The sequence below is a fragment of the Pleurodeles waltl genome, chromosome 5 (assembly GCF_031143425.1).
Source record: "Pleurodeles waltl isolate 20211129_DDA chromosome 5, aPleWal1.hap1.20221129, whole genome shotgun sequence".
NCBI lineage: Eukaryota > Metazoa > Chordata > Amphibia > Caudata > Salamandridae > Pleurodeles > Pleurodeles waltl.
The window spans coordinates 1,693,802,193-1,693,825,446 of record NC_090444.1 but is presented as its reverse complement, the minus strand read 5'-3'; the positions used below and the strand labels follow the sequence as shown (position 1 = coordinate 1,693,825,446).

At 45.1% G+C, this 23,254-nt stretch overlaps 1 protein-coding gene across 1 annotated transcript in view; it reads right to left on the bottom strand.

Annotated features, from left to right (window-relative positions):
* UBXN2A (UBX domain protein 2A) overlaps positions 1 to 23,254 on the bottom strand; it is a 99,051-nt gene that overhangs the window by 5,750 nt on the left and 70,047 nt on the right. The gene's annotated exons all lie outside the window — the stretch shown is intronic.

The window sequence follows — 23,254 nt, the reverse complement described above, 5'->3', positions numbered from 1 at the left end:
CTAACAAAAGAGAACGTAATCCTTTTTAAAGTAGCTTCGTTCATATAAGTTGATCATCAAAGACATTCTAAAATACTACGATAAAATGACAGATATTACAGGTTTTTTAAAAGGCTTCTTGAACCCATATTGGATTTCACTTAATAAGTCATATTACAAAAGACCTATGACTACAGTCTTTCTTTCTTTGTATCACTGCTCAGTGGTTTGAACATCCACCAAAGACGTATGTATGCACTTAACTGCCACTCACAGCAGGATAGCTAACTGAATGAACAGGCCTCCACTAGTAAACTGTTTGACATGATAAAAAAACAAGATTGAATCCCAGCAAGGACAACACGCACTTTTAGCCTTTAATTTGTCAGGTATAAAGAGAAGCACTGCAATAACATTAGTTGTTATGAACACTCTGTGATTCAGTCAGGTTAGTGTTACATAAAATAGCTGCTAATTATTAGCTATTAATTCAAGGCCCTAAACTAAAGTGAAAGACAGAAGACCGTACATTGTAAAGGAAAATAACCCAAATATGTCTGAGCCTTCCTTATTGGTTAACATGTTTTCCTAAGTTTACTATGGCTTTACAACTCCCTTAATTGACAGTTACCTTTATAGTGGCTTGTAGTTTTAGGCAATAGGATTTTCCCATCATTAATTTTGTAGGTACCCTACCATCTAGTAGCAGCGACATAACTGCCATCACCGTGCACCCATGCCTGTGTTGTGTGCCGCATGCTCCCTTTTCTGTGTGTAAGCAAGTCCTCAATGGTTCACTTCTAGGGGACAGATGGAGTCAATCAGTATATATTTGGATGATGGGTAGGGAAGGATACCACCCTGCCTCCAGTCCCCCAAAGCCCTGACACATCCTTCCTATTTAATTGCTATTTTTTCAGGCATTTATCCTGGCTGTTCCAGGACCGCTGTGGCTTTGTCCTTTCAAAATAAATGTACAGAAGAACCTTACTCCTTGTCAATCTATGATCATAGTTCCACTATTTCTGAAAGACGGTTGAGCTTTTAATTTTTACCAGACTTTTAAACCATCACTCATCCTTTAATCTACTTTGTCCCCTATAATCTGTTTTTGGAAGGTCCTTCTCACTTAAGAACAAGTTAATTACCTTTGATAATGCTCTTCATAGTGTACACTCTCTCTGACCACAGAGTCCTCATCTTCTAAATTACCCCTGGTGCCATCCTGAATCCTCAACATTTTCCAGCAACTGCTTCTGTGCATCAGAAGGTAGCGCCATCGTACTTTGTGGTGCTGTCCTCGCACCTCTGAAAGTGACTGCCCAGACAGATACAGGTGTCATCCCTGATGTTAGTTAAAACTTGAACTTTCACACCTTCAGATGCGGAGCATCAGTAACAGATTCAAAACATCAACAGTTTGCAAAATTGAAAATGGAACATTATTACGACTTAAAAGTCAATCTCACAGAACAGGGAGGTCGGAGCGTGTTAAGGAATCTGTGTGTTGGTAGAACAATACTCCACCTACTAAAAGTCTTGTTATATATTGTGATTTTAAAGTTGATTGGATAGGTCATAAAGACAATGTTCTTTATTTTTGCACAGGTCACGGCATATGTAATTTAATGAATGTAGAAGCTGTTGACCCTCAGTTGTACTTTATGGGCAACAGAATAGACAATTGTATGCTCTGGCGTTGTCTCTTACAATCTTGTGCGTTTTTAAAATTTTACTTGCTATATTGTTATGGTTTTAAATAACTGGAAATAATCCATTTTACCTACCGTGGTTACAGAGAGTATCCATCAAAAAGAGCATCACTAAAGGTAAGCAACTTGTTCTTCTGATGGATACTCCTAACTGCAGAATACTCACCTTTTTAAAAGAAACCAAAGCAGTACTTGGCCAAAATATGGAGTTGCAAATATCATGTAATAATAATAATATTGTTGCATTTATATTGTGAGATCAAAAATATAGTGTTGTTGTTAAAACTGTTGTAAATAATATCAGTGGTAAAATATACATGATATTGTTTTTTTTTTTAATTGCAGTAAAAAAGACATTTTATAATTTAACCGTATTAGTGTGATTTAATTATTTTAACTTTAAATTAAATATTACGTAGCATGATGCAGGGTTTTTAGTGGGCTAAAATTGCCTCAGGTCCCTGCAAAATCACCTCTTTTATTATTATAAACAGGGACATGGACAAGCTTAAAAAATACATAGGATGTTTACCAGGGTATGCTATGTGTCCCTTACATCCCATCTACTTGAATTAAAAAAAAGAGGTCCTCTTTTGCGCAGACCCCACCACACGTCAGAGAAGAATGAATTTACCTCCTGGTGAAGGAGACAGTATGATGATGCTAGTGACTATAACTACATAAGGGGGTATCAAAACTCCCTAAAGGAAAGTAGCCAGTGAAGGTATCACTAGTATTCAGTTCCAAATCTGACTGAGAACAGCTTGGGGACACTCCTGCTGTTTTTTGCAGAAACCTACCTAGGAAGCAGAGTGTACCTCAAGTTCATGCTTCTCACTCCCTATTTTGATTGTTGGGAAGCTCCTACCCTATACCCAAGGGCAAAATGCAGAAGATTACGAAACACATCACACATAAATCTAACTTTGTGGTGTATGTACTGGAAGGCCCGTGCAACCCACAATATGTTGGCATCACTAAACCACTGGTCAAAAAGAGGATACTTGAGCACAAACATGCCATATTGAATAATGATTCCAGTTATCCGGTGGAAAGGCATTTCTATTGTCGCTATGACAGTAATAATAGTGATCTTCTAAGATATTTTGGGATTGATAGAGTGGCCATGAATATCAGGATGACAACAGAGAAAACTTTTGACAGTAATGTAATCTTGTTAGATTATCAAACTGAACTCTGAATTCCCACACGGACTGAAAAGGGAAGAAGAGCTGGCTTCACTTATTGGTGAATAACCCATTTATGTGTTTCGGTGTACTTGTGTTTTCTTTACAAATTATTATGTTTTGCACTTTTTACTTACACTTTTGCACTACTTCTCACACTGAGGGGACCTTCTATAGAATTCTTCCAAGGAACCCAAAACAGGGCTCTTGCAATCAATAGTCCAGTGATAACATGTACACACAAGTTGACTGGTCTAATTAGACAACTTGCCGCCCACAGGGCACCTGCCTGGTATTTTCTTAGCAAGATGGACGTCAAATTTGTGATGGGATTTCTGTTATTATGTTATATTTTTGCTCTATCCATACTTGATTTTCTGTTCGATTAAGTTTCTAGGGTACAGACAAGTATGCCCCCACTATTTTTCACTTTATATTTTTTGCACTACAATGTAAGCAACGTGACACTGATATACCTTTCAATCACTTGGCACGCAGGGTCTATAATGCGCATGTATAATTGTATTGGAATTGGATGAATTATTATTGAATCCTGAGGTACGGAATGCTTTATTTTCCCAGCTATCATGAGCCACAGATTTATGCTGGTTAAATTATTTGAATAGGTAATACATTATATAACCTATGTTATATTTTCTAAGAGGAATTTATGCTATATTTTTGTGACAATCAAATATTTTCTTTATGTCCTTTATTTTGTGCATCAGCATGTTTTCTAATTTGATGAACAATCCTAGTGATATTCATGGCACAAAGAAGTATCTCATAATTACAAATGTGTTGTGCTGTTTGGTGCCATTAAACAGGGGTACAGGAGTTGGAGTGCCGCATCTTCCTTTCGGAATCAGTGGTGGGCTACCCCTTTTTTTAAATTTAGACGGAGTTTGGGCTGTCCTATGCACCTGCATCGCTTGGCAGGAAGCGGCTTGCTCGCTACATTCTGCAGCTCATATATCCATATATCCGACAGGCAATATCCAGTAGTATTAATTACTTTATTTCGGTTAAATAACCATAAAAGTATACATAAATTAAATACATTTAAAATACAAATCCATTCCCAGTGTGATCGAAAAATAATAGTACATTATTTAAACATCCAATAAAATCTTAAAATACATATACAAACATATGGGGAAAGGAAACTGGGGGTCATGCCGAGTATGGCGGTAACTGAACCGCCACGCCGGCAGCAGTGCAGAATGCCATATAACGAGTGTGGCGGTTTGGCCTGTACCAAACCACCATTTACCCGTTTCTACCACCAGGGCGGCGGAACCCGCCGGGACAGAGGCGAGCATCTCCGACTCGGCGGGTCCCAATAATGCCGCCGGTATTCCGAGTCCCCTTTCCACAAGGGATTCTGGGGCAGTAGTACCGCCACAAAATCCCTGGTGGAAAGGCTACCAGCAACAGGAATTTGCATTCCTGTTGCCGGTAGAGGACTCGCCATCCCCCCCACAGCCCCCCAACTGCTCCACTCCCAGTACTGCCCCACCACCCCGGAACTTACCCCACAGCCCCCATCCTAGTAGTGTCCCCCCGATCACCATACTTAACCCTGCCACCCGCATACACACGCACCCACACACCTTGACACACTCACTCACAACACCCTTAAACGCACGTACACACACATGCATCACCATCAGCACATTTACACACAGACAAACATGCACGAACACTCCCCTCCCACCCCCCATTCATGACACAAATACACACACTCACACACCCCACTCCCATCCCCTTGAGGAGGACACTTACCTCGTTCGACAAGGTGCTCCTCCCTGATGGGACGGCACCCGGCTCTCCCACCGCCGGCAGCGCCACGCGATCAGTACACTGCCAGGCTGTATTGCAGGTCGTAATACGGCTGGTGGAGTACTTTTGGCGGGGCAGGGTCGGCGGTGGAACCGGCTCTGCACCGCCGACCGCCAGCATGACTACTGGAGGATTTCCGCCCAAATTGTGGCAGACGTCCTTCAGTACTCTGAATATGGCGGTTGGAGGACTGCCAGCACTGGCGTCCTATGGAGCCCGCGACTTTGGCTGTCTAAGGAAAAGACTGCGGAACTCTGAATGAGCCCCACAGTCTTAAAAAGCAAAATGCATGGACTGAGGACCCGGGCTGCATCACCAACCCAAGGCATAATTTAAATAGCCACTAAGACTAAAAATGCATATGCAGGAAACAGGTACTCAAATTAAATCCACAGTCTTCGTGGCCCACAGACGCCCACCCAGTGCCTAATTAAGAAGGCCGGATTGACCCAAAAGTGCATGTGCAAGTATATTTTTGTAAATTTTACGTGGCCAGTCCTAATTTTATCCATGTAGGACATAGAGATGGGAGTGCATTTGATAAAAAAGGTGTAATGTAAGGCTAAATTGTGGACCCCTACAGCCTCAAAAGTCGCAGCCTATGAATTCACATAACATCTTAACCTGGGTAAGTACTAATCTTATTCATGTAAGTTACAAGGGCAGGAATACAATAATAAGCAGTGTGATAAGGAGCATTATTACCCATACTTGTGATCTCTAAGATTGCAGCCAGTGCAATAGGCATAGTTTAAGTTGAGCTTTCCCTTAGGAAATAACCCTCCGTCTAATGTGCCATGCTTGCTCCAAATATTTGGCTACTGCAAAATCTATCACTACATTTGAATCAAATTTGAGGATTCTCAGAGCCTCACAGTAGTGTCTGACACCCAGAATCTTACAAACAGTGATTAACCATTTCCTGCTTGGTTGTGAATATTGGGGACAAAAAAAATGAAGTGCTCTTCAGTTTCTTTTTTCCAGGGGCAGAAATAGCAAAACATTGAGGAGCCAACTTTATCCTAGACGTACCTAAACTGAAGATACAGGTGTTAAACACTGGGTGGCTAGATTTCATCCCAAAAACTTTCATAAAATGGGGAACATTTAACATTTAAAAATTGCCCAGTCAGATTCTCATATCCATTATTCCACGAGATCTGTTCCAGAACATAGTTCCAGGAAGCTCTTTTCAATGTCTGACTGACACCCTTGGCAGCCAATACTGGCAAGTTCCAGAGGTCTATCATTTTCAATTTCTCACATTGCGTCTTAATGTATTTCAGCCAAGGCATGATTACACGTGAGTCGCTAGAAATTAGATCAATTAGAGAATCCCTAAAGGGTGCCAGCTCCTGAGTTGTCCACAGCCTCACCCAGTACAACAGAGGTTTTAAAGCCACCACCATATTTACAGGGTTAAGTGCTAGATCCAATCTCAATGGAACCAAAGGCGTGCCCTTAGGTAACTTGAGCAAGCCCATGATGAAGTTGTTCTCAACCCTTAAAGGGAGGTAGTATCCGTGAAATCCCATATCTCTGCCCCATAAGTGGCTGCCGATAAGGCAGTAGCTTTATAAATCTGAAGAACCGGAGACACTGCACTGTTTCGTACTAATTAGGTATGCCTTCTGGTTAAAATGATTTTTACTCTTCTCCCTCTGATGGGCCCAAGTCATTGTATCAGACAACCGGACCCCTAGGTACTCTAAATGTTTGCCCTGTTCAATTATGGAGCCATTGATTACCATTCTCCCCTTAAACAACTTATCAGTATTTATCACCATGAATTTTGTTTTCATTGGGTTAATTTCCAGGCCCCTCACCTTGCAGAAGGCCGAGAAGAAATCCAGTTCTGCTTGAAGACCCATTGGAGTTCTAGAGATAAGCAGGGTGTCATCAGCAAATATTAATATCGGAAGCGCAGTTCCAGCTAACATAGGGGCATCATGCGTACACGGTGAGAGCCGTTTAACAGCCCAATTAATATAGAGTCTGAAAAGTGTCTGGTCCAATATGCAACCTTATTTTACCCCCCAGCAAATGTGAATCAAATATGTTAAATCCCCTCCCAAGTTCCACCTCACTTTAGCATAGGTATTTGTGTGGAGAACTCTCAAAATCCATATTAGATCACATGGCACCCCATAAGCTGTGAGTATCTTCCACAGATTTTCCACTAGGACCAAATTCAAAGCTGATCTAAGGTCTATAAAGGCAACATACAAATGATCCCTCTTTAGGGTAACATACATTCGGCAAAGCAACTCAAAATGAAAGACCTGGTCATGGGTGCTCACACTGCACCCAAATCCTGCCTGAGCCTCCTAAAGTATATGGTTGTCCTTGACCCAAGACTGAAACTTAACCAAAACCTGTCTGCAAAATATTTTTGGGGAATTGTCAAACAGACTTATAGGTCTATAATTAGAGGGTAGGTCCCTTCTTCCTTTTTTGAATATAGGTACAATAACAGCCCCCAGCCAGGTCAATGGGATTATCTTACCCCTCGTGCTCAGTGCATTAAGGTAGGAAATCCACCAATCTAAATGGGATAGGAAGACATCACCAGGAATGCCATCCAACCCAGGAGCCTTCTTCATTTGCATCAAGGCTACCGTAGTTTCGGCCTTGGAAAAACATACGCACTCTGTGGGTCATTATGACCCCGGCGGTCGGTGTAATATCAGCGGTAGTACCGCCATAGAAACCATGGCGGTAGTCACTATCAGTGCCAGGGAATTCTTTCCCTGTCACTGATAGGGGGTCTCCCCCAGCCCCTCCCCCTCCTGAGAATCCTGCCCAACCCTCCCCCCTCCCATACCCCATATACACACATACATACACACACACACATACACACACTATCACCCACGCATGCATACATTCATTCATACACACCAGCACTTACGAACATACATCCAGGCACACGCACTTACACAACACAACATGCACATAAACAACATGCATGTACACACACCCACTCATGCACACACGCATTACCCGTGCATGCACACATTCAAACAGTCACACACACCCCTACACAACACCCCTCACCCTCTCTCCTGTCAGAGAACCCAACTTACCTGCTTGCAGGGGGTCCTCCGGCAGGAGACTGGATGCAGCACTGCTGCCAGCAGCAGCGTCCACCAGCAGCAGCGTCCACCAGCAAAACACTGCCGGGCCGTATAATGATACATGATGGAACATGATACAGTAGGTGGCATTTTGCTGGCGTGGCGTTGCTGCTGGCAGCAGCGCCTCCTTACCGCCATCCGCCACCATGACCGTAGCCGGAATTCCGCCAGCTACGGTCATAATTCGATGGATGGTCGGTAGCAACGGCGATGGTTTGTTGGCACCCGTCGCCGTGGCAGTAGGTGGCTTTTGCCGCCAATGTCATAATGAGGGCCTCTGGCTCTACATTAGCCACCTTCTCAGGAGGATTAAGAAAGGCCACCAAACCTGCAGACCAATCCCACTGAACGAGCTCACTGAACGAGCTCCTCTGATACATTTCCAGCATGTTATAGCCCCCTCTCACTATACAAAGACCTGATATGTTCAACCCAAAATCCAGGTTGCATTACTGTTTCAAGATGATTATCTATCAACTTTGAGCTGGATGCTTCCAGTTTCCAAAATGCTTTCAGATTCTTACTCTTTAATGCATTAGTAACCTCTGCCTGTTGGTCCCTCTCCAACTCTGTTTGGTCTTTTTTAGAGAAGCCTTATAGCTATTCCTTGTAGAGGTAATTGTTTACTTAATTCCAAGCTTCAGAGCATCTAAAAGACAAATCTTTGCCACTGACATTCCTTGGAGAACTATCCTGGAGCAATTTTGTTGGGAACCCTTCTTTTCTTGACTTTAGTGAACAAAGGTCTTAGTTTTTCCATTAGTTGACAGTGCGCAAGGACCATATTGGGCTTATAACCCCTCGAGAATGTTACACTGGCTAGGTTATCCACAAATAATTCATAGATTTGAGTTTGGATTTCTACATTATCCACAACTTCTGCTCATTTAACATTCGTTCTACTGTTAACTGTTTGTAAATGACTCACGTTAACTACTGATGATAAATTGCAACTTGTAAATATAGCAGGAGCAAATACAGCACTTAGGCATCGTGATCACTATCTACTCTAGGGACAATCGCCATGTCAGCCAGAAACTGCCACATATCCTAATCGACCAAAAGATAATCAATGTAGGTTCTCACACGGCCTCCCTTAAAGGTCGGATGAGGGATAATATCGGAACTAGTATTGCCATTAGCAACTCTTAAACTGTTCTCTATAATCAGATCTTCCAATTGGCCTGCAACTACACTTGGTTTTTCTAGGATTTGTACAGGCACCAGAGAGCCAAGGGGATACATTGAATGATCTGATTCTCTCTGCCTTTTTTCAAGTGTCATGTTACAATCTCCTGCAATCGGTTTTAAGGTGCCAACTTTTAAGCACTGTACAATGTTAGTGAGTTGGGCCACAGTGGAGGAGCATACATTTGCAGGAACAGATCTAACATAAGCATTAATTATGTCTCATCCCTGTGGGAGTTTTAACTTTTACTTCTAACCCGAACAAATCTCTACTCCATGTTGAGACTACTTTCACTAGTGGAAAAAGATCTATTTTCAGCCAGGTAAGAAGACCCCCAGCAGCTCTACCTAAGGAGGATGGGGTTGCGTTCACAACAAAAGTAATGTAACCACTTCTGTAGACTGGAGCCACTGTCCACGTCTCCTGCAGGAAGTATAATCTGGTGATGATCAATAAACTCACCCTACTCTGGGTCTGTAAGCTTAGCTTGCATACCTGCTACATTACAAGATAGTACGCTCATGAAGTTTCCAGCATGTAGCCTATCAGTCCTCAGCCCCACACAAGTACCTCCCTGGTGATCCATAATAGAATTCATCTCGATCTGTGTAACTGTGCCCCTGATGCCATCTCCCACAACACTTGTCTCTGGGTCCTTGGTAATATATACTGTTGTTCGCCAAATCAAATCACCGCTTAATATAAAATTAGGAATAGAATATGGCTTTATAACCCCCTGCTGTCAGCCAACCTCTGCTAAATTAGAACTTTCAATGACAGGAGAGGTTCGATGCAGATGAGCTAAAGAGTTACACCTTTCTTTAGTGAGAGGTTCTCCTAGATGTTTGGGGGCATTGAGTTTTAAGTTGGATGTATGTGCTTATGTTGGGCCTAAATCTTAATTCCATAGCTATCAACTCGTCCGCCATTTTAGGGCTCTTAAGTTTCAATCCTATATAGTACTGTTGAAATCCAATAAGGCTACACCGGGAGGCATGTAGACTATCATCCCTGATTATAGATGTACATCCCCTAGTGTGGCAACTCCAATGGTTTACTTTATAAACACAGGAAACTTGGGTTTCTCTAACTCCACGCAGGTGTTTAGGGACATTTATCAAGTAGATGTCACTAGGCAAGTGCGTGACCTGATTGATGTTAAGTGTGTCTTGGTTCCCAAGGGGTTTCTGACCTCTCTGGCTAGCGGGTTTCCAAATAGACTGCGCACTATGTTGCTTAAGGGTGTATTTTCCCTCAACTAGTTCACCTCTTTCAAAGTTAGAGGGGACTGGAGGTACTTCACTAGGGAAACCACCATTATCAACAACTAAACCTTTGCCTTTTTCGCACTGGGGTTTTTAAAAGGGTGCTTGGCTATAGTACTGGGCCATTGATTTAGCACCACCTACTTTGGTGCCTAGATTTTCTACCAATACAGATAATTTAGCCACCTTCTCGCCCAGTTTAGTAGCCAACTTGCTCATAAACTCACGAAAGCCCTGTAGCTCTCCTCTTAACATCTGGAGCTGTACCAGAGGTTCCCCGATCTTAGTTTGGTTTGCGTTTACTGGGTCTAAGCGCTTTATTAGGGCAGTTGGATCTTGGTTGACTACTGGTGGTGTTTCTTCAGTGACATGGGGAGCAAAACGGTTGAACAGTCATTATTAATTACAGATGTACCTCCAACCGGTGTTTGCTCCTTAAAAGGGTCCTGGATAGCTACTGGTGTGTTTCCTCTTAGTAGCTCTTCACAAGGTGTGAAGCTAACTTTATGCCTTGAACCGGGCACAATGCCACAGCCATTGGTAGTTTTTTTTAAAATAAGTCTGAATACCCTTGGTTGATGAATCTCACTTCCCCTTACACTAGGATAAATCCGGGATATTTGTTGCCAACAAACCCTCCACTTCCACTATTAAGTCATCTATTTCATTCAAGGTGCAGTTCTCTGCAGAATGCCTAGCGATCTAATTTGTACCTGCTGCCCCTAGGGGTTTCTCAGGGGCCTTATGCTTGCCCATAATGAATTAAGGACTCCAAGCATCAGTAGGAACCAATAAAGGTAGTTTCAGGTGCCTGTCTGTCATGGTTCCTTGCTGCTTCTGTATGGTTAAAGTAGTATGGGGATGTGGTCTCCAAGGCCTTCAAATTAAGGAGTCAGGCCCAGGGTGATGGTTCTCCAGGGCAGAGAGTGAGTCTGGAAAGGGGTCTCATCCGCACCACCATCATCTGCAACTTATAGGTGATGTTTGCTGTGATCCATGAGAGCTTGGGCCTCCCTGAGGAAACCGCAATGCAACATCAGGCAGTGTTGTTTGTTGCTGAGTCTCACTAGTGCACCAGCTTCAATGGGTGATATCACAGGTGCCTTAGAGCCCATTGTAAAATATTTGGGCTCATTCTGTTCCTAGTGACCAGCCCTAGCCACCAGACACATTATTTTCTAGACTGTAAAGGTCCTTTGTGAGGGGAGTTGGGTTTTTACACCACACTTTTCCTTTCCTGCTGGTGGAGGCATCTTATGCAGACCCTCCACAAATAGCCAGAAACAACACCCTCACTGCCACACTCCCAAGAGCCTCCTGGCTTTTTGAATGGCACCTGTGGGTTTGTGGAGTCTAGGGCCGGTCAAGAGAAGGTCAAGGGGAAACCATCCATTATCCCCCAGCAGGTCCGTTCCCCCAAATGTTCCTCAGGGGGGCATAAGAGTGCCAGCACTACTGGCCCTGGAGAGACCTATCCTAGGTTTGGGGATCAGCTGGAGACAAAATTCCAATATTCATCCTTGCAGGGAATCAGGTGGCTTCTTCCACCTGGGCATTCTTTTGCCATCATCTTGTCCCAGGACTAGTGTCTTCTCAACTCTTTCCCTTGTGTATGTCCTTTTTTTGGAGTGGAAATTTCTAGAAGCCAGGCATCCCTGACCAATCCTAGGATGCCAGATCATCACTTCACCCTGTCCCAATTCACACAGCACAGCATTCTGGGATAAAACAATCTGGCAACTTCGTGTTGTTTAAGGGAAAAGCTCCCATAAGTGCATCAGTTCTGTTCCTAACTGACACAGCTGCTGGATCCCTCCCCCTCAAAACGTCAAAGGAGTTCCCTTCTGTGCTGGATCCAGAGGTCTGACCCTCATCCTTTGTTCCAGTGGGTCTGGGCGGCCCCAGTCCAGGAACAGTGTGACAAGGGAATTAACCGATGTGGATTTCCAATGCAACCCTTCCTTTCCCAAGACTTGGGTCAAGCATTGTTACCTACTTTACTGTGTGTGGAAACCTTTGATCCCTCTGACAGTAGCAGAGTAATTAAATTGGCCAACTAAGGGTAATAATGGCCTGGAATCCACTTCTGTGCTGAGCCAGGACAATGTGACAAATCCTTAAGTGCCATAAGGTATGATTGAGGGATGTTGAGGACTGTAAATGCAAACTTGAGGTGCATATTAAACCCCAGGTTGTTACCTTGCTGGACCATATACCTCTATATAGAGTGAACCTGTACTTTAGAGCAGATTTTACCTATAATGCGTAAGCACCACAGATCTTCAATAAGCTCTACAGGCCTACATTATGAATGCCCACTGACAATTTAAAGTCTACCACAGATCAGTACCAGTCTTTGAAGAGTCCCTTCTGCACCAGGCTACCTGTGATAATGGGCTATGCAAGATGATAGTCTCACAACAGCAGCACACACATGTGTGCAAGCATGTTTACATGCAATCAGCCAAGAGCCTCTTATCCTACCTCTACAGAAGAGACCTTATCTTAAAGGCATACACTAGCTGTTAGAACTCCAAGTCCAATTACCATGAACTTATTGTAAGGAAATGCCTCCTTGGCATGGTTACCCCCTGACTTTTTGCCTTTGTTGATGCTAAGTTTTGATTGAAAGTGTGCTGGGACCCTGCTAACCAGGCCCCAGCACCAGTGTTCTTTCCCTAAACCGTACCTTTGCTTCCACAATTAGCACAGCCCTGGCATTCAGTTAAGTCCCTTGTAACTGGTACAAAGGGCCCTGATGCCAGGGAAGGTCTCTAAGGGCTGCAGTATGTCTTATGCCACCATGGGGACCCCTCACTCAGCACACGCACACTGCCTCACAGCTTGTGTGTGCTGGTGGGGAGAAAATTACTAAGTCGACATGGCATTCCCCTCAGAGTGCCATGCCAACCTCACACTGCCTGTGGCATAGGTGAGTCACCCCTCTAGCAGGCCTTACAGCCCTAAGGCAGGGTGCACTATACCACAGGTGAGGGCATATGTGCATGAGCACTATGCCCCTACAGTGCCTAAGCAAAACCTTAGACATTTTAAGTGCAGGGTAGCCGTAAGAGTATATGGTCTGGGAGTTTGTCAAACACGAACTCCACAGTTCCATAATGGCTACACTGATGGGAAGTTTGGTATCAACCTTCTCAGCACAATAAATGCACACTGATGCCAGTGTGGAATTTTTTGTAACATGCACCCAGAGGGCATCTTAGAGATGCCCCCAGAATACCAAACCGACTTCTAGTGTAGAGCTGACCAGTTTCTACCAGCCTGCCACAACCAGACGAGTTGCTGGCCACGTGGGGAGAGTGCCTTTGTCACTCTGTGGCCAGGAACAAAGCCTGAACTGTGTGGAGGTGCTTCTCACCTCCCCCTGCAGGAACTGTAACACCTGGTGGAGAGCCTCAAAGGCTCACCCCCTTTGTTACAGTGCCACAGGGCATCCCAGCTTGTGGAGGTGCCCGCCCCTCCGGCCACTGCCCTCACTTTTGGCGGCAAGGCTGGAGGAGATAATTAGGAAAACAAGGAGGAGTCACCCACCAGTCAGGACAGCCCCTAAGGTGCCCTGAGCTGACATGATCCCTGCCTTTAGAAATCCTCCATCTTAGTTTTGGAGGATTCCCCCAGTAGGATTAGGGATGTGCCACCCCCCCACTCAGGGAGGAGTCACAAAGAGGGTGTAGCCACCCTCCAGGACAGTAGCCATTGGCTACTGCCCTCCCAGACCTAAACAAACCCCTAAATTTAGTATTTAGGGGCACCCCAGAAGCAGGAAATCAGATTCCTGCAACCTGAACTAAAGAAGAAGGACTGCTGACCTACAAGCCTGCAGAGACGATGAAAGACGGCAACTGCTTTGGCCCCAACCCTACCGGCCTGTCTCCTGACTCGAAAACCTGCAACCAGCGATGCATCCAACAGGGACCAGCGACCTCCGAAGACTGCCCTAATATCGTGGTTTTGACCCCTGAACATAATATTTTTTTGGGGTGTCTTGGGCTTTTTCCATATGTTCTCGGACATCTTCCCAAAGTGTCTGTAGGTGGTGTTTTAGCTCGTGCACTTAATCTAGTAAGGGTTTTTCTTCTTCTCCCTATTCCTCCCATAATTCAGCTGCCATATCTAATAGGCTCCGGGGTTGTCGACCAAATACGAGCTCGAAGGGACTATGACCGGTAGATGCTTGTTCATGTGATCAAATGGCATATAGGACCAAGGGAAGTTTTCAGTCCCAATCACGGCCAGATTTGGAGATCGTCTTCTTTAACAATGTCTTTATAGTACGGTTGTACCGTTCCACTCGGCCGTCCGTTTGGGGATGGTATACAAAGGTCCTGATTTGTTTCACTCCTAAGGCTTTACAGATATTGGCAATCAAAGCTGACATAAATGGGGTCCCTTGGTCTGTCAGAATTTCGTTGGGAAACCCTACCCTGGCAAAGAAGGGGATCATGGCCTGGGCTACGTTCTTGGTTGTCATGCTTGTAAGGGGTATGGCCTCAGGATACCGGGTGGCATAGTCTATGAGCACAAGAATATAAGTGTGTCCTTTAGTGGATGGGAGAAGGGGACCTACCAGATCCATGCCGATTCTAGAAAAGGGTACTTCAATGATGGGTAAGGGTTGGAGGGGAGCTTTCCTTTGGGGTCCTGGATCTATGAGTTGACATCGAGGACATTGTGCACAATACCGCTGTATGTGTGCATAAACCCCTGGCCAATAAAATCTTCGTAATAGATACTCTTCCGTCTTTCCCCTCCCATAATGTCCCCACCCCGGTTGATTGTGGCTAAAAAGAGTACCTGTGGGCGGAAGGGTTCAGGTACTACTAGTTGGCGTTTCTCCCTTTCGTCCCGTCTAATGACCCGGTATAAGAGATTTTTGTGGACAAGGAAGTACGGACCCACCTCGTTAGTACTCTCAGTTTTAGCCGTTTTCCAAGCATTACGGAGGGTGGGGTCTTCTCGTTAACTAACCCGGAAGGAAGGTGAGGGAGCTTGTATGGTGGAGGCTACAACTTTTTCTGTAGAGCTTTCTTTCCCGGTGTTCCTATATTGTTGTTTTATGTATCTTCTCTCCCTCCTGGTGGGTTTGTGGCGGTAGGGATTCTCCTCTATAAGGCTGTCAGAAAAAGGTGCTTCGGCCCACCAGGCGTCTTCGGGGATTAGAGATCGTATCCTTTTTAGCAATTCTGGGAAATGGATTTAATCAGTCCCTAATATACAGTCTTCTACCAAACGGTCCATTATTCCTACCGGTAGTGGATCCCTTCGTCCTTCCCATTCTATCTGTACTGTGGTTAATGGGTAGTTGTCTTTGTCTCCATGTATACAGCAGATAGAGACCCATTGTTGGGTCCGTTGATCTGATAGATCTACTATATGTGCCCTGATGACTGATTGACTACATCCTGAGTCTATTAGCGCTTGGAAAGTTTTCCCATTAACTTTTATCTCCTGTCTATATCTTGAGTCTCCCTCTCCTGTGCATAAGACTCTTCCCCCTGTAACTCCTATCTCCATAGGTTCAGGCTTATCTCCTTTCCGGGGGCACATTCGAGCTATATGTCCCCATTCACCACAGCTGTAACACTGGGGCTGTTGCATAGGCGAGTGGTCTCCTATTTTGGGGAGTCCCACGTCTTCTGAGCTTTTCCTGGGAAGAGTTTGTAGAGGTACGGGGAAGATCGGGGAGTTGGTTTGAGCACTCCGCTCTTAAAGTAATTTGAGCGATGGTAGACACAGGCTAAGTCTACCGCCATAGCCGTATGGTGGAGGGAGGGAGGGATTCTAAATATTGTTCCAATTTTACTGCTTTTATCATGTCCTCCCTCTCTGTCCCTATAGGCCCCAACCACTTCAGTCCCAAGTCCTTTACCTTGAAATACAGTGTCCGAGGGTCTTCCTTGGGGCCCCATTTAATTTTCCTAAAGCGGAGACGGTAATATTCTGCATCATGTCCCACTCTCTCTAATATGCTCTTTTTAATGTCTTTATATGGTGTAGTACCATCTGGATTTGCCGCCTGATACGCAGTTTGAAGAATACCAGTCAGTAAGGGGGCCACATATTGGCACCAGCGTTCTTCGGGCCACTGGGCGGATGATGCAACCCTTTAGAAGTTGGTAAAGAAAGCATCAGGGTCCTCCCCCTCCGGATATTTTTGGAGAACCGAGCTAGGCACATTAGGATGTACTTTGCTGGTTGCGATCGTATCCGTGAGTTTTTGGAGAGCCGTTTCATGCACTAATTGGTTATTGGCCATAATAGTGGCCTGGCTCTTCAACGCACTTCTATCCTCTTTCGCTTCCCTCTGATGGGCCTCCCATACTAACTGTAGATGGTAATCCTTCGTTCGTCGGCCTCTCCGTTTTCGTCCCAGTCTCTGTTCTTTCTTCCTCCGGCGTCTTCCTTATTTGGAACTCTCCCCCTCGAGAGTCCCTCAGCAGTTTTTATTATTCCGGAAACCCGGACATCCGGGTTTCCCGTCTGAGCGTCCGCGTTGTCCTGGCAACCGCGTAGCGGTTCGGGAATCCGCCCACCAGGACTCCCGACGCTTTCGTTGCACGGGCGAGTAAATCGGGACTCCGTTCCCGATTTCTCCCGTGTTGGAGCCGGAGCTGTCGGCTGCCGGCTACAGCGCCTATGTGTTTTGGGCACCTCTTTGACCTCTGCACCTGACTGGCCCTGAGCTGCTGGTGTGGCAACTTGGGGGTTGCCTTGAACTCCCAACGGTGGGCTGCCTATGCCCATGAACTGAGACTTGTAAGTGTCTTACTTACCTCACAATCTAACCAATACTTACCTCTCCCAGGAACTGTTGATTTTTGCACTGTCTACTTTTAAAATAGCTTATTGCCACTTTAACAAAAACTGTATATGTTATTGCTCTAATTCAAAGTTCCTAACTTATCTGTGTGGGGTACCTTGCATTTTATGTATTTACTTCAAATCTTGAACTTGTGGTTCAAAAAATAAATTAAGAAAATATATTTTTCTATATAAAAACTATTGGCCTGGAGTTAAGTCTTTGATTGTTTGTTCCTTATTTATTGCCTGTGTGTGTACAACAAATGCTTAACAATACCCTCTGATAAGCCTACTGCTCGACCACACTACTACAAAATAGAGCATTAGAATGATCTAATTTTGCCACTATCTTACCTCTAAGGGGAACCCTTGGACTCTGTGCACACTATCTCTTACTTTGAGATAGTATATACAGAGCCAACTTCCTACACTTATCATGAGTGAGACTCAGGTAGTCAGACTCACACACAGTAAAGGACCAAAAATCGGGTAATAAAATGTAAAAAAAAATCTGGTGGGACTTAATAGGTGAAAAACAGTTTGCTAGTGTAGTGAATTCATCAGCAAAGAGGCCTTTTAGCATTTGTTCCATTGACGTCTTCCATTCTTCCTGTGGCAGTGGAGTTGGGGATCCCCATGATATGCAGATTATTGTGCCATGAGTGGATTTCATGGTCTTCACTTTTAGTTTTTATTACCTCAGTCACCTTTTCCATTAATAGCAGTTTCCCACTCTGCCCTTTTGTATCATCTTCTGCACCTGATATCCGCTGCTTCAGATGCCCAATGTGGTTGTGGCTGTCTACATGCTCTTTTGTGTGGTCCAAACAGTCTATTATTTTGCCTATTTTGGAGTCAATTTTCTCCAAGCTCCACTTTATGTCAAGTAGAAGGACACAGGGTCCAGTTCTTCATTTGCCACTGACGCCGGATGAGATAGCACATTTTCTGATCAGGCACCCTGTGTGGCTGGCCTTTGGTGCACCTCATTACGGAATGCTTACCGTCCTGCTTACCCATCACAGGGTGAGTACTTGGGGTTACTGTTATCTCAGGTGCTGAAGGGTAGAGATCAGATGCCCAACACCTTTCAGGTCTGCTCTGACACCCTAGTACTGTACTATTTACAAGCTCTCCTCCCACTCAAATGGCTGGCATGTTTGTAGATTCATCCTAACCACTCTGGAAGGGGAGGGTAGACACCTCAGTTACAGTTCCTTGGCATGGCTGTCCATGGGCAACAGCACCATCTTACGACTAGACAATCAAGGTCTCTATATGTAATATAGGATGGCCAGTTCTAATTCTGTGATAGACCTTTTGAGTTCTTTCAACATAAAGGAATATCATGTCTGCAACACAACAAAAGTTTAAAAATGTAAGTGACACATAAACACTCCATCTGGTATGGTCTGTCATTGTATGGTATGGGCCATCATTGTGTAGTATGGTATGGCTTGTCCCTGTGCAGTATGGCATGGTATAGTTGGTCACTGTATGGTACAGTATGAAAATGGGGAGATGGATCAAGCGTGGGAGGGAGGGGTTAGAGGCACCTGGATGGAGGGCTGGAGTAAGGGAGCAGGTACATGCAAGACGAACGGGCGGAGGATGAGAGGGCAACACAAAGGAATATCATATTTGCAATACATCTAAAAGAACAAAAGTCACAACAATATCAGGGATATGCACATTCAGAAAATAAACTTTCTTAACTATGGTGTACTGTGTTTGAAGCCATTAACAAAGACAGAACCATGGCGAGAGGGGTCAAAAGCTACAGGGATGGGGAAAAGGCAACACGGATAGAGGGAAGGAGGGCCATTTGGAGGATGCAATGGCAACATGGAAGGACATGTCTGTCACACAAAAATTCAAAAAAATGTAATGAACACATGGAGTTTGTGAAAAACGTTCTCTGCCACTAGGAAGCATGTTTGAACCAGGAAAGGGAGCAGGACAAAAACAGATGGCCCACAAACAGATGCGCTGTTACTGAATGTGGCTGAAAACCTGACTTTATGCAGGCTGTCCTCCCACTTTTTGGCCCGATTTGAACTGCTAGATGCTGGTTTTTGATTCAGACAGTGCACTGAAGCCTCCTAACCACGGTCCATTGCCAGTGTTCTTCCCCTAAAAATAAAATACTCAATTGTGTACAACTGGCACACTTGTTAGCACCCCTGTAGGTACTTAGGAAATTGTATCCCTGGTACTTAGGCCATAGGTACTAAAGAGGGTCCCTAAGGGCTGTGGCATGTACTGTATCACCCTAAAGGACCCCCATTCAAAATACATGCAGATTGCCACAGCAGAATGTGTGAAATGGTGCAAACCATTCTGAAAACACAACAATGCACACACCCTCTGTGCAATGCCCAAATACACTGCAAGTCTTATATGAAAGTCATCCCTACAGCAGGCTTTAAGAGCCCTAAGACAGGGAGCATTATAATACATGTGAGGGCATATCTGCATCACAGGGGCAAAAGCAGATATGCCCTTGTGATGTCCAGTTCTATTGCTAGATATTTCAAATAAACAAGGAAGCCATCTTAAGATATATACTGGGCATTACGAGTTACCTAGTTGCATAATGGCTTCACTGAAGCCTATAGTGTTGAGTATCAAACACCTCATCTTAATACATCCATACTGATGCCAGTATTGGATGTATTACGAGATGCACCCAGAGGGCACCTTAGAGGTGCTACCTGAAAATCTCTAACATGCTGACTGACTGGTGTTGACGCATCTGCCACCACTGAAAATTTTCTGATCCCCTAAGGATGAGAGCCCACACTCTCAAAGGCCAGAAACAGTGCTTGATCACCTCCTTTAGCAGGATGGCTAGTACATCAGCATATCTGGGCTGGAGGCCTCAAAGCCTCTGCCGCCCTTCGATATGCGACCCTGGCTTCCCTTAGACCTGGGTAATGTCACACCCTGACCTGTGGCCCATTTGGCACCCAGACAGGGCAGAAATTAGCAATGCAAGTGGGCATGTTGCACTACCAGGCTAGTCACACCCCTAAGGTGGACTGTCTGATGTGCTCCGCGAAGGAAAGGTTCCACCATCTTTTTTAGGGTGGAACAAGGAACTTTAGGACAGGGTTAATCCCATTCCCCATAGGAAGTGGTCATATAACGGTGTAGACACCCCTGGGAGACGTAGCTCATTGGCTACTACCCTACACTCCCCTAAATGCCCCTAAATTGAGTATTTAAGTCCCCACCTGACACCAGGAACTCAGATTTGCTTGACTACAAAGAGAAGAAGGACAAAGAAGAGGCCAAGATGAACTGTGGACTAGCTGAGTACTTGGCGTAAAACCCTACCTGCCGGCTCTTGTCCTGACAATTGCAAAGACACACTCGTCCTGCACTTGTGCATCCACCCGGAGCCTTGGAGGACTGCCAGCACTTCATCCCTACCCCATTTAGCATCTCCCTTGGAGTGGAGGAGCCAATTTCTTGCACCAGCAGACACCAACTGCGACTGTCCGGTTCTCTGTGTTGCTGACCATGGGGTCCACCGAAGGAGCATCTCACCAGGAAGAGGGTCCAGAGTGTCCAGGAGTGCAGCTCTGTCAACCTAGCCTGTCTTCGAAATGCTGAGCCTGCTGATGAGCCTCCCTGCACCAATACCCGGAGTATCACAGACAGTTTCAAACACCAAGACTTTTTTTAGTGTTCAGGCTGGAAACCAACATTGCCAAGACCCACCTACTGACTAGTGATGCCAGCATCACCGAGGCCAGCACCTAGAGTAGCCCTGCTGTCTTGTTTTCCCCTATCACCAGCTCAACCCCAAGAAGTGAGAGCCTCTAACACCAGTGACCTGTCAGACAAAACACCTCTGCACCAAAGCACCACAGCCTGAGTCCGAGCCAACCGACAGTGTTTCCTGCCCCAGAGACCCTCAAAAGCTAAGTCCTCCACTGGGTTTCGGCATACTCATCCCCAAGTTCCCAGAAGCAGCCTCTTTATTACAGGTACTGTTCTCATAGACTTCAATGTCCAGCATCTGAGGCTACTGCCGCCAGGAGCACCTCGGCACCCAGACACCCCTGAAACTGCTGGTAGTTTCTAGATACGTCACAGACAACATACTCAAATCCTTTCAAATTATCCACTTTTGAGCCCCAGACCAAAAGTGCCAAGATGTGATTCAGTTCATCTTGTGGGCTATATAAAATGTTTTGTTACTTTTGCAGTTTGTGTTTGTATTTTCAGCACTTACTGTATTTCTGTGACTCTCAAAAACTCATTGTGGGGACATAGATCTTTTTGGTAACCAAGCATAGGCACTTTGTGAAAACTAAAATTTTTGATTGGGACGGCTAACATAGTTCATGAATCAAATAGGCTTGCTATTTGGGAAGGAGTGTGTTTTTATGATGCATTAAGTTATTTGTCTACAAAGAATCTATTTGGGAAAAATACTTTTGTAAAAGTACCATACGACTTTACTATTTTGCAAAAAAGGTGAAACACTCCTATTTTACTCTCAACCTTACAGGTAGCAAAATGATTTTGGTTGCGGGCGAAATAAAATATGCTGTGACCAAATTTTGTTCACAGCCAAGGGGAGAGGGCACATAGGAGAATTTCCAGCTGCACGCTGAAAAACTGAACTACAAGGGACATATTTTCCCCGTCTGCAAGCGGGAATCCTTATCATCCATAACTTGAATTGGTAGTTTAAAGTCTGCACCTTCCAAAATGTGGGTTCAGCTTCCATAGACGAAACAGCTCACATCCTTCTGAAATTGTTTCTCTGGTAATAACCACTTACATACTGTTAGAAATGGGGTTTTTGGTTGGCAGTTAGGTTGCCCTCTGTCCAAGCAAGAACCCTCACTCTAGTCAGGGTAAGTCACACACAATCCAAAATCAGCCTGTGCTCACCCTCCGGTAGCTTGGCACGAGCAGTCAGGCTTAACTTAGAAGGCAATGTGTAAAGCATTTGTGCAATAAATCATACAACACCATAGCATAACACTACAAAAATACACCACACAGTATTTAGAAAAATATATAATATTTATCTGGGTAATTGTAGGTCAAAACGATCAAAGTTGCAATACGAATTTGTAAAGATATCACTGAAAAGTGATATTAAGTGTCTTTGAGTCTTTAAAAAGCAATAAAGTGTTTTTCAAGCACAGAGTACCTGGTTTCTGGTGGGAAATCTCCTCAGAGGGCCACAGGAGAAGAGATGCGTGGAAAAAGGGGTGTGTGCGTCGATTTCTTCTCAGCACACACAGACTTGCATCGTTCTTTTCCACGCGGGGAAGTCGGGCGTCGTTTTCCGGCGCGCAGACAGTCTCTTTTTGTGGATCGCGGGGATTACCAGATGTCCCGGGTCTGTGCGTGGATTCTCCTGCTTATTTTCCGGCTGCGCGTCGTTCTGCGGGGCTGCGCGTCGAAGTTTCGATCTCACGGTAGGCGTCGCGTCGATTTCTCCTTGGAAGTCGGGCGGCGTTGTCCTTGCGAGGCCGTGCGTCGAAATTTTGGTCTCACGGCAGGCGTCGCGTCGATTTCACCTTGGAAGTCGGGCGGCGTTGTCCTTGCGAGGCCGTGCGTCAAAGTTTCGCACTCACGGTAGGCGTTGCGTCGATTTCTCCTGGAAAGTCGGGCGGCTTTGTCCTTGCGAGGTTGTGCGTCGAAGTCTCGATCGTCCCGAGGGCGTCACGTCGATCAGCGTCGGTGTGCGGCGTTTTTCTCGCCGCGAAACAAGCTGTGCGTCGAAATTTTCGGCGCACGGAGCGTCCAAGTGAAAGGAAGAAGTCTTTTTGGTCCTGAGACTTCAAGGAACAGGAGGCAAGCTCTATCCAAGCCCTTGGAGAGCACTTTCACAGCCAGACAAGAGTTCAGCAAGGCAGCAGGGCAACAGCAAGACAGCAGTCCTTTGTAGAAAGCAGACAGGTGAGTCCTTTGGGCAGCCAGGCAGTTCTTCTTGGCAGGATGTAGTTTCTGGTTCAGGTTTCTTCTCCAGCAAGTGTCTGATGAGGTAGGGCAGAGGCCCTGTTTTATACTAAGTTGTGCCTTTGAAGTGGGGGTGACTTCAAAGAGTCTCTAAGAAATGCACCAAGTTCCCTTTCAGTTCAATCCTGTC